This window comes from Acinonyx jubatus, chromosome D1 (genome assembly GCF_027475565.1).
Source record: "Acinonyx jubatus isolate Ajub_Pintada_27869175 chromosome D1, VMU_Ajub_asm_v1.0, whole genome shotgun sequence".
NCBI lineage: Eukaryota > Metazoa > Chordata > Mammalia > Carnivora > Felidae > Acinonyx > Acinonyx jubatus.
This window is the reverse complement of record NC_069390.1, coordinates 91,573,370-91,585,931: the sequence shown is the minus strand read 5'-3', so window position 1 is coordinate 91,585,931 and position 12,562 is coordinate 91,573,370.

Below are 12,562 nucleotides of genomic sequence, written 5' to 3'. Positions count from 1 at the left end.
AGGCTGTGATGAGGAAAAACACCCTTAGCTCCACCTCACCCCTCATGACTGTGTCCACACCTTCTCACGGGCACTGTCACTGGAATGTATGCTTACTAAATGAGATCTTGGGAAGGGCTCACAGTCTGGTTAAGCCTCCAATTTCACATCTAAAAATTGGGGAAACAGTAGCTTCCTTATAGGAATTGTTGGGAGGACTGATGACAGTTTAGTACAGTGGAAATTGTACAGTTTAGTACCTTGGAAATTGTTAGAGAGATAACATTTTAAACTTAAAAAGTAAACCTGCCTCTTCTTTTTCATTCCTGTAGTGATCTTTACATTTTGAGGAGACCAAAGTTACAGCTTCCCTCTTGGTTTATAAGCCGGGTCTTAGTTGTGTAAATGTGGTGGCTACCTTTGGAAATATTCTTGTTACATCCTGGAGAAAGCCTGAATAGGTCAGGTTTCTAGAACTGAAGACTCATTGCATGGCTCAGCTGAGCCTAAGGGTGCAGAGTAGAAGAGGGAAGCATTGATTTTTAACTCTACAGAGGAAGTCCAAAAAATATTCTGAAATACGTAAATGAGATTCTTGTTTTCATTTTGCATCTCTGTGCCTATGACTTTCCCCTACACGGCTCAAGGCACCTGTCTGCCCCTGGTAAAGTTAGTTTTGTTTTGGCAGACATACAATGAGAAGGAGAAAGTCAATATCCAGTTTCTGACATCTAAAATAGTGTTTTATTTATTTATTTAAAAATTTTAATGTTTATTTATTTTTGAGAGGCAGAGAGAGAGAGAGAGACAGACAGACAGAATACAAGTGGGGGAGGGGCAGAGAGAGAGGGAGACACAGAATCTGAAGCAGGCTCCAGGCTCCGAGCTGCCGGCACAGAGCCCAACACAGGGCTTGAACCCACAAACCATGAGATCATGACCTGAGACGAAGTCAGATGTTTAACCAACCGACTGAGCCACCCAGGTGTCCCTAAAATAGTATTTTAGAGTCAGTAGTGAGACAAAAGTCTTGTGAGCCAGTCTTTGTAAAGGACAAAAGGCTATTTTAATTTCTCCTAACTAGCACTTCCACATATCACAGAGCAACCTGTGGCCTGGATCACAGAGTTCTTCTGCTGTACAGTATAGATAAATGGCCTCTTTTGCCTGTGATGGCTAGGCCTTGAGGCTTATTGTCTAAGAGTAAAACCAGGATATTATGTTCAGGAAATAGAAAGCCTGGAGTCTGCCTTTTTTAGCCTGAAGGACGATGGAAAGGAAATTGTGATAGCAGGAGACCTAAGTGGGATCTAACTTCTCAACATCCTCCCTTCTCTTGCCCTAGGGGGGAACCTCAGGCTCCTTATACCCATGGAATATGCGAGTGCCCCAAAGTGCCCACAAGTTCCCCCGAGGGGGCTCAGAAGTGCCAAGAGGCAAAGAACCGACAACAGCTGCTGGTGTGGGGTCAGCATGTAGCTCATCACACCAGGGAGCAACCTCGAGGGGTGCAGGGACCAGCGGGGGTCCTGAGAATGCCACACAGGCCTACAGACACTATCTCCCCTCTTGTCATGAGGTCACCTAAGCCATACCACCTACACTCACGCCAACGCTCCTTCGAGAGGAGCTGCGTTGGGGGAGGAACCTAAACAGATTGAATGAGCAGTTGCCAGAGTTGTCTAAGCAGTGACTGAGACACTTCAAGAGAATGTTAAAATAGTCGGGTCAGAGTGAGTTTACCAGGATAGACTAATAGTTAGCTTTTCCCTGCTGCCTGGGGGGCTGTGAGTGGCTTCTGTGGCAGGTGACAGCAGCTGTAAGGGCATGAAGACACTGCAGTTGCTTTGTGGCCGAGTGTCCAACCAGCACCCTTGCAATCGTGCTACAGGTCTTTTTTTTTTCTTAAGTTTATTTATTTTGAGAGAGAGGGAAAGCTCACATATGTGGGCAGAGAGAGAGAGAGAGAGGGAGACAGAGAGAGAGAGAGAATATCCCAAGCAGGCTTTACACTTTCAGCAAGCAGCCCGATGCAGGGCTCAAACTCATGAACTGTGAGATCATGACCTGAGCTAAAGTCAAGAGTTGGATGTTTAACCCACTGAGCCATGTGGGTGCCCCTTGCTTCAGGTCTTTTTAAAATGAATAGGCCTACAGAAGCTTATGGTATCTGCTTATGTACCTTTCTTCCTTAAAACAGAGAGCTCTCTTATTGAAGAACTATGGCTTACTGGTCTCTGTAGACCTACTGCCTAATACAGGGCAGGGTGCAGAGTAGGTTCTCAGCAAACAGTTGCTGAATATTGCATGGATGAGAATTTGAGGGGGGCACCTTAAGCAACTGGATGCAATAGAGGATGGCCATGAAGGGGGAGCTGGGGCAGAGGAGTGAGTGCACAGACGGCACCAAATAATGACTGCAAGACAATAGACTAGTTTGTGAGCACAGATAAAGCACCTCTTTGTGAATTCCCAGAAATAAATGGGATTCACTTTTGGGGGGCGGTACTGATAAGAAATCGGGTTACAGAGACATAAAATAACCATCAAGCCAACTTATTCTCATACATAATGTAACATTTATGCCACCTGTCTTGGCTTACCTAGTTTTCTCCTTCCATATGTTCTATGGGTATGTCTGTCTCATCTTACTACTGATGATAAACTTCATAAGGATATCCTGATCATAAATATTACGTCTCTTCCTCTAAGTCCATTAATACTTGTCAGTCTTCATGCCCCACTCTTAGATCAGAAAATGTTACTGTGGCCATATCCTCATTAGCCTGGGAGCTTCTCCAGTGCGGGGACTATAACTCTTCATTCTTAAGAGTCTCCTTGCAGGGCCCAATTCTGAGCTCTGCTTAATGTGGCTGCTCAAACAAATGATGTTGATGGACTGCTTGACAGTAATGCCCTTGCTTAGTCAAGACCTGTGCCCCTCTCTCCTCTGAGCACTTCCAATAGATGCATTTCCAGAGGCATTGTCCTCTTCTGAGCAGCATGGCCCAGTCCTCTTGGCTCTGCTACACAGAGTTGCTTCTGGCCGCTCCTCATCTGGCCCCTTCTCTGGGGGTCTGGGATCCCAACTCCTCATCCCTGCACCCATGACAGCCCTGGCCTGCTGTACTCACACCTCTGTGCTGAGCACCTGGATAGGGCCCCAAGGCTCAGAATGGAGCCCCCAGCACGCACACACATGCACACACACACACACGCACACCTGCCTACTTAAACTCACAAGTATTCCATCCCCAGGACAGGAAGCAGTTACTTAGTGATTTTGAATAAGTCAGCACCCTACACAGACCTCTATGGGAAATAGGGGGAGAAGGAAATACAATTGCTGGCTGGGGAATTGGGAAGTGTAAATATGAGCTCCACCTTCAAAGAACTGAAGGTCTAGCAGGAATGGCAGAACAGTAGATTTACTCCACAGCAAGAGACATCTGAGATTTACCTTGTCCCACTTCTTCATTTCTTAGATGAGGGAATTGAGAGACAGAGAAGATAAGTAACTTGCCCTGTTATGTAATGATCAACCCAGGACTCCTAATGTTACTTTATAGTAGAGGCAAGAAGAGGTAAAACACACACACACACACACACAAATTGGTATATAAGTACCAATTTTAATAATTCGACCATTAGATTTAAAAATGTCTCCACCCATCTGGCCTGTTTCTTTGTCTCCAGAATCCAGGAAGATTGTGCTGGCACTGATGATACTACTGGAGAGGTTCTGGCTTGATTAATACCATAATACCAGTGGTGGTTTTTATATTTAGCCCTCTCCTCTCTTTCTCTCCATTCACTTCCTGGCATTAATTGAGCCATATCTGTTCTTCCACTAGATTGTAAACAATCTTCAGTAGCAGAATGAAAAAGAATCTATCAACAAATAAATGGAACCAAAACCCCTCTTAGAGAGGGAATTTTCTTTAGCAAGGAAAAATTTAAATACATCACATGGAGTATAAGTTAAGGTCTTAAGCATAAAAAGTTAAGGAACAAAAAGGTAAACTGCTGTGCTTTAGAAATAAACAGGAATTTGGGGAGGGGACGGGCAGAGAGGAGAGAAGTCAAGGAAAGAAGGGACAGAAGGGACGAGAGAGCCACTTGCTGGGCGGGGGGGGGGGGGGGGGGGGGCTGAAGACAAAAAAAAACCAGCTCGCACAGCTACACTGTGAAACTCTTCTTCCTTTGACTTCTTCGAAACTTCCAGAAAAGTTCACTACACAAATGCAGAACGTGTGTGCTTCTAGCTGATGGAATATGGCAAAGGCAGTAAAATAGCCACTCCCTTGATTAGGTTATGTTGTTGAAGACTCAGGCTCAGCAGACCAGACAGGGATTGTCCTGCTGGCTTTGAAGGTGTAAACAGTGTGGTGGGCAAAGGCCAGGTGGAAAGGAACTGCCAGTGGCCTCTCAGAGCCAAGGGCGACCCTCTGCCAAAAGGTGGCCAGAAACCTGGGACCTCAGCCCTGCAATCACAAGGAGCTGAATTCTCCCAACAACCACGGAAGCCCGGAAGCGGACCCCAAGCTTCGGAGAAGAATGCTGGCCAGCCAACCCCTGAACTGAAGTCTGGTGAGACCCTGAGCAGATGCGCCAGTGAAGCCTGCACTCCTGACCCACAGGAACTGTAAGCTAACAAGTATATATTGTTTTAAGCTGCTAAATTTGTTGCTATTTGTTATACAGCATGAAAAACTAATATAGGTGTGTTTGTGAGTGTGTGTGTGTGTGTGTGTGTGTGTGTGTAAACTACTCCTCATTGTACTCTGTCAGGCATAGTGTATCTATTTGTTCCTTTAATTCTCCTAATATCCCTTTTAGGTAGACATGATAACCCCACTTTGCAAACAAGAAAATCTAAAATTCCAAGAAGTTAGCAACTTGCTGAAGTCCTGTAGCTACTCAGTGGCAGAGCTTGGATTAGAGCTGCAGGCTGATCACCAATAAAGCTGGGGCTTCTGACCACCTCCCTAACTCAGCAATAGGAATCCACTTCCCCTGTGCTGGAGTCTTCGTCCTGGTCTAATCTTTTACCCCCCAGCACCAACTCTCTGGCTAAGCTCCAGAGCATAAGGTGGCCCTCTCTGTCCACCCCCCGACACCCTCTATTATTGCTGAAGCTGTTTTTGATTCTTGGTTCCATAAACCTGTATGTGAATGGTGCTGGAGTTGTCCCTGACATAAATTCAATTTGCCAGAACAGAGAGAGAGGGAGGAATCAGGATGCCAACATCAGCCAGAGAATTTGTAGGACTGCAGTGCATTGCCTGGGAAACAAGGAATTTGTGTGAGGCTTTGTGTTCAAAGGAGGCAGGGCCTAGCTGCTCTAGCAACCACTGAACAAGAGACAGATTAGCTAGCTCCCTTTGAACAAAACAAGCTTTTTGGGGATCTGGACAGCAAGAAATGTACCACCACCCCCCCTCACCCCCCACCGGCAAAGGACATTTTGTCTTTCCTTTTCCTATTTAAAGTTCTCCTAGGTAGCCTTACTCCAGGTCACTTCTGAGAAACATCAAATAGAAAGTGGAGACTGGGTCAAAAGGCTCTTCCTGCTCTTTTCAGGGCCTTCATCCTGAACGGTTCGAATGTGAGGAGTCCCTCAGAGGAAAAGCCCTCTGCAGACATAGGGTATCTCAAAAAAGTGGGGTGTGTGTTGGGAGAAGTACATGATCTTGGGACAGCAAGGGGTCCTGGGTGAATTTCAGTAAGGCAGAGAGGAGATGCGCCTGTTTCCATGCTGGCAAACGGAAAAACATCCATGCCTTTTATGCTGAGAGTAAATATTTGACTTCTGAATAGAATTCCCGCCCCCTCAGAAACTGGGAGGAACTCAGGCTTGTGTCCATGGCTGCTGAACGCGCCCTATTCAGCAACTCTCCAGAGGAACAAAGGAGGGAAATTAATTGGCATTAAAGTGTTGCAAAGATCATGCTTTTACAGACCTATTTAAGATGTAGTGAGGACATTCTAGAGGACATCTCTGGAGTTCTGTTCTTGTAAAGCTTCAGTACTCAAATAAAAACAGGTTGAAAAATCCTGGGGGAGCCACAATTCCCCCCAACTCATGAAAAGCTTCATTGTTTCCCTTCTAGATCCTCAAATGGTGTCTTCCCAACAACCATTGTCCTGCCCCCAGGGAAGAATTTGCTGTCACACTCCCTCTCTCTCCCTCCCCCACTCTCCCTCCTCCCAGTGGGGGAGGCACAGAAATGCAAATCAGCTAGCCAGCATCTAATAATTCCTCACTGTGTGAAGACCACTCCATGTTCTAGACGTTAATAGGAGTGGGATGTGGCATAAGAGGAAAGGCGGCGCATTGGAAAGGAAAGGAAGACACAATTTAAGCACAATATAGGTGCTTAAATATAGTTGGGAGAGATACATTTCAATCTGTAAGCAAGTATAATTGCTAATACATTTGCATTGCCTCTTGCAAATTGCCTTTTAAATTATTATTTTATTTAATCTTCTATCAACCCTTTGTGGCAGGTATTTTTTTTTTCCCTAAAGATCATCATGAAGATCAGGAAGGCTAAGTCGCCTGCTCAAAGTCACACGTTTTGTAAGTTGGCAAGGTCCAGACTCAGCCTGTGCTTCTTGGTCTAGTGTTTATATACATTATACTCCAGAAAGAGGTTGCCTACCGATGTAAAAAGTCAGTAGAATAAAAGAAGGCTCTGAAACAAGATGTGAAACAAAGAAGGATAAGGCAGACAACAGGACCTAAAAAAACAAAGCCTAACCAGCAAGAGAATGATTGGGTCCCCAATAGTGAGTCCAAGGCCACTAAGATGGATTATGTTACACAAGACAAAACAGGGGGAGAAACACATTTTCTTAAAAGAGGACCCCTTATAGGGAAGGTGACCTTGAAGACAGGCCAAAGTTTTCACCCCTTGTTGCGGTACTTGTAGGGTTCAGCTTTGTCTTATTCAGAGTTCTTTGCCCAAGTTAGCCCTCCAGGATTCTGCATCTGGTTTGCTGTCTTGATTTGTCAACACTTTTTGGCTGTGATAGTTCAATGTGAACTATTTGAGGCAAAAAGGGAAAAATTTCTTGTACCGTGTAACAAAATCTTGAAGGGAGCTGGAATAATTGGAATTAAGATACTTAAAAGCCATTTTGGTTATTACTCATCCCTTGCTTAGCTCTTGGTGTCAGCTTCATTTTCTCAAACCTTCTTATAGTTTTTGATGGTTGCCAGATTCTATAGATTATCAATGCTGTCCAACATAACTTTCTGTGATGATGGAAATGTTCTGTATCTGCATTGTGAAGTATAGTAGCTAACAGTCACACATGGCTATTCAGTACTTTACATTGTGGCTAGTGGGACTGAATTATATGAATTATAAATTTTATAATTATATGAATTATACATTTTATCTAATTTTAAATAGTTTAAAGTTAAATAGCCACATGTAGCTAGTGGTTAACATATGGTGACTGTGCTTCTTGTCATCCAGAGATATTTTAGATGAAGCTAGTTTTAAAAAAATCTTGGTGAAGGACTGTGGTTGGTTTAGGCTGTGTCACATGCACAGCTCTGGATCAATCATTATAACCAGAATAGAATACCACCCCAGCTTGGCCATGTGCCTAACCTCACAGTCAGAGGTGGGGCAGTCTATTACCTACTTCAAAATCGAAGGGAGGCTTGGGCAGACAAATCAAAATCTTCTAAAGGTAGAAGAGATGACTTCTATCTTGATTCCTAAAAAAAAAAAATAATAAAAAAAGTAAAAAAATAAGCATTTATTGAAAACCTATTATATATCATGTATTTCATATATATTACTGAATTCTCACAGAAAAATCCTGATTGCTCCCATTTTACAATGAAGAAACAAAGACTCAGATTATGTGATTTGACCACAGACAGTCAATTGCCGAGCTAGAATATAAATCCAAGTTTGTATCCAAAGCTCTGTTCTCTAGACTGCTAATGTGCTGTCCCTAGAAGTTTGGGATGCAGAAAATGTGACTATTAATAGTGAATTATTAACAATCAAAACAGAACACAGAAAAATCAATGGCCTGGTTTTTCTCCAAATAGTTACCTTGAGTCCTTTGCTACTTATTCTAGAAAACATATTTAAAATTCTTCTTTTGACATACTTTAAGAACCTGCGACATATTTTTAAAGTATGTTTAATGATTGCAACCTTTATATTTTAGGAGTACATTTTCTAAAACAGTCAAAAGTATGGTGGATAATACAGATAAAAATTTATAGATAGATTAAACTCATTTTGGCCAAAGCTGCTTTATGTTAAAGCAGTGTCCTTAGTGAAACTTCTCTGGCTTCACAGAACAGATATCCCCGTGAAGTTGCCATCAGAGGAGAGGCATATTGCATGGATCTGGAATAGGAGAGCTCAAACACTGGGGCAGTTTCTGGAATCAATTTTTGTAGGTAACTCTAAATCTTTCTGCTTATCTGCTCTGTTCTCCTCTCTTGACCAACTGACTCCCTCTATTTTGCGTATCTCAGAGCTCTTTATGTTACCAACAGTATAAGACCTAATGCAAATTGGCATTAACAAGAGCTTCATTAGCTCACATATTTACAAAGTCTAGAGGCTATCTAGAGAAAGTCTTGAGAGTTAGCTTAATCCAGAGGCTACAACGTGTCAACAGGGAATAGGAAGAAGGACTTTAACTGTGGTTAGACCCTATCCTTGAAATATTGCAGGTGTCTTTGATGAAAAAGAAAAGAATAATGATCAGAAGTCTATGGGTTTTAGCACTAGGACTTAGATGGTCTGAGAGCTGCCAGGGCTTCGGTGTCTGAGGCCTAACAACCCTCAGAGGGTGTCAGAGTTGGGTTCTCCAGGAAGTAGACTCTGTGACAGAATTTCCTGTCCAGGATGTTTATCAGGGAGTGTGCCTGAGATGGACACCTGTGGAAAGGAGGATGGACTAGGAGTGGGCAAGGGAGAAGTCAAGCCGTGATGTGGGCCAGGCAGCCTCAGCTGACCCCACAGGGAGCTCTGGAGCTGAAATGATGACCCATCAGAGTTGTTCCAACTTAGGCAGAAACCTCTGGGCCTTTATATCCCCATATCGGTCAGTCACTGGATATGGCTGTTCCTCAAAGGGAAGGCAGGGCAACAATCTGGAGCCAAAGCAGTCCCTGAAGGAGCTGACAGCTGGAAAAATGACAACATTCCCCAAAGCTGAGCCAGCAAGTCCTTCCTTGAAGCGGGATCTGGGAAGTGCATCCCTGTGTCCATCCTAGAAGAGTATTTGATACCGTGGAGAGACGCTGAGACTGCTATGTTAATTTTTTTAAATCACTCATCAAGAGAAAGGAGAAAAGACTTCTGTATCCATGATAAAATTAGAGAATCTTTTGCAAAGATCAGTATGGCAGATGCTATTGAGACAACTGAGTGATCTGCTACTGGTGCCATTTACAATGAATTGTTGCTACAAAAACCTGGTCTGTGCAGGCAAGCAGAAGGACCCTCACAGATTATATACCAGTTAGGAAGGTTATTTGGAGAGGTGGCTAAGGAGGAGGAAGATCGAAGAAGGACAGTCCTATGGTCTACTTTCAGGAAATAGCCCAGAACATTGGTTAGTCCTGGGGAAATCCAACTCAAGTTTGGGCAAGAGAGTGAAAGTGGGCATGATTCAGCTGCCTGGGGTTGAGTTCCCAACATCTAGATCCCATCCAGATCCCATCCAGACCCCATGAGAGTGGAATAGGCAGGTTTCCCATCTCTTTGAGGTAGGCTCTTTGGACTAACTGGTGATCAAGTTTTCTGATTTGTTACCGGTGTCGGTCAGTCAGGCACAAATAGCACAGTGGCAAACAAACAACAAATTGCCTCTTACTGCTCATCAAACAATTGGTTCTGTGTGGAGTGGACTGTTGCCAAGGACCCAGTGACTCAGGGCTTTGTGCAGAGATGGCCAGGGATCCCCCAGCCATATACATCAGAGATAATTCAGCTCTGGTGAGTTCTGGGGTGTAGACCTCAAGACTCTGGTGCCAGAAACACTCATTCTTCTAAGTTTCTGAAGAAAACAGATGTTCCTGAGCAAACAGATCCCTTTGCTGAGAAATGAAACTCCAGCCATTGAGAAGATAAACCATGTGAAAAGGTCAGAAAATGGGAGCAGAGCCCAAGATGTGAGCTCCGTGGACATCACAAGAGTACAGATTCATATGAAACCACTGGCACAACTACTGGCGGGATGCATAGACCTTGAGGTAGAGAGAGAGCTAGAGAGAGCAAGGAGCTACCTAATCACACTCTCCCCAGTGTTGAAGGCTCTGTGTGTGTGTGTGTGTGTGTGTGTGTGTGTGTGTGTGTAGGAATACACATCAATCTCGCTCTGGCCCTCTCAGGGAAATGGCTGTTTTCTTTAAAAAAATTTTTTTTTTAAGTTAATTTGTTTATTTTGGGAGAGACAGCACAAGTGTGGGAAGGGCAGAGAGGGAGAGAGAATCCCAAGTATGGCCAAATACATGAAACTGTGAAATCGTGACCTGAGCTGAAACCAAGAGTCAGATGCTTAACTGACAGAGCCACCCAGGTGCCCCTAAGATTTTATTTTTAAGTGATCTCTACACCCAACGTGAGACTTGAACCTACAACCCCAAGATCAAGAGTTGCATGCCCTATTGACTGAGCCACCCAGGTGCCCCAAGGGGTGGCTTTTTTCTGTTCCTTGCCCATCTGGGTGGAGGTGGAACAGGTTACCTTCTTGCTACTTGGTTATTTATAAACCATTCTCCCTCCTTTTCCTTAGCTTCGCCCCTCACTTTGAATCTAATGTTGTTAGGCTATACCACTCACTGCTTTCCAAGTTATTCTTGTCTACTAACCTCCGGGTCTTTTCTCAAAATTCCCTGAAGACTGTTGTTCCTGTTTCTCACCAACACTATTCTTGTCATATATTTTGGTGATTTTGATAACCTTGGGGACATTTCAACCAGTGCTTGACTAGAAGCAACTAGAAGTTCTATGATCTTGTTTTTTAATCTTCCTCTTAGTTCCACCATAGACTTTGACAGGACCAATCTGCAGTGTCTCCATACTCTCAGTTTCAAGCATCCCCCCTCTTATCTTTTCGGTGCATTCTTTCCAGTATCCTGCTTTAACAAACCTTAGATCTCCACTGGGGCCTTTAATCTCTTGATCCTACTAACTTTACAGTGCCCCTTACATCCCAATTGTCCTCCTGTTCCACATTACCCATTTTAAGTTCCATGGTCAGTCATTTAATTGCTTCCTTGCACTAATCTTCAACTCTCTTCAACTCCCTAATCTTCATTTCTTGCCTGATAGTAATACTTTGGTAAAACCTCAACCCTGGTTAAAATTAATTTTTCTACTACTGTTGCCTGTAACCATTCAATTGAAGAAAAACAATCAACAATGCTGACTGGTCTCACTTTAAATTCATAATCATGAATCTCACATGGGTCCTCACAGCCATCTAGCAATTGTACAGGTCTCTGATTTTACTTTTCTGGACAACTATTTTGTACTTTATTTTCCTTCTTCAAACCTCCAACATTTCTTCCTCTATACTTTTAATCGATGAACTTGCTTCCTATCTGTGTTAGTTATCACTTTCTAATCCAAATTTAGCATATTAAAACAACAAACATTATCTCACACAGTTTCTGGGTGCATAGTCTGGCTCGGGGTCTTTTATGAGATTGCTGTCAAGTTGTTGGCCAAGACAATAGTCTCTGAATATTTGATTGGGGCTGAAGGATCCACTTTCACGATCATTCACAGGGCTGTTGGCAGAAGTACTTTGCCATGTGGGCCTTTTTATAGAGCTGCTTGTGACATAAATGGCCTCAGAGCAAGTGATCTGAGAGTGGGAACAAGTGAGAGAAAGAGAGAGACATAATACAGCATCTTTACAACCTAATCTCTGATGTGATATATCATTACTTCTGCCATATTCCATTGGTCACCAGACCAACCCTGGTACAGTGTAAAAGGGGACTACAGAGGGTGTGAACACCAGGAGGTGGAGAACATCAGAGGCTATCTTGTAGGCTGACTACAATACTATTTTACAGAGAAAATGGAACAGTTAGAAGAGAACTTCCCCAACTCCCATCACTATCTTACCCAATTACCAGTATATAGTCTGCTTTCCCTGCTATTGTTATAATGAACTTTTCCTCCTGCTATCTAAGGCCATTCCCTCTTGGCCACTTAAGGACTCAGATGCAAACATTTTCCCATCTCTCTCCTGCATTGTCAGCTTTCTCCTATCTACTGGATAATTCCCAACAACAAAAAAATGTGTGCTGTGATTTTAAAGAATCATCTTGCGATTCTATCTTTCCTTGCAGCTACCCATTTCTCTATGTCCCTTTACAACAAAACCCATTGAAAAGGTTGTCTAAAATTGCTGTCTCCAATTCCTCCTTCCCTTCTCTTTTAAGTCTACTCCATCAGGCTTATACTCTCCAACTACTCCAAAAACACTGTTCTTTTAAAAGTCATCAATGACCACATTGTTAAACCCAATAGTCAATTCTTAGTTATCCAATTTGAGTTATCAGCAGGATTTAACATGA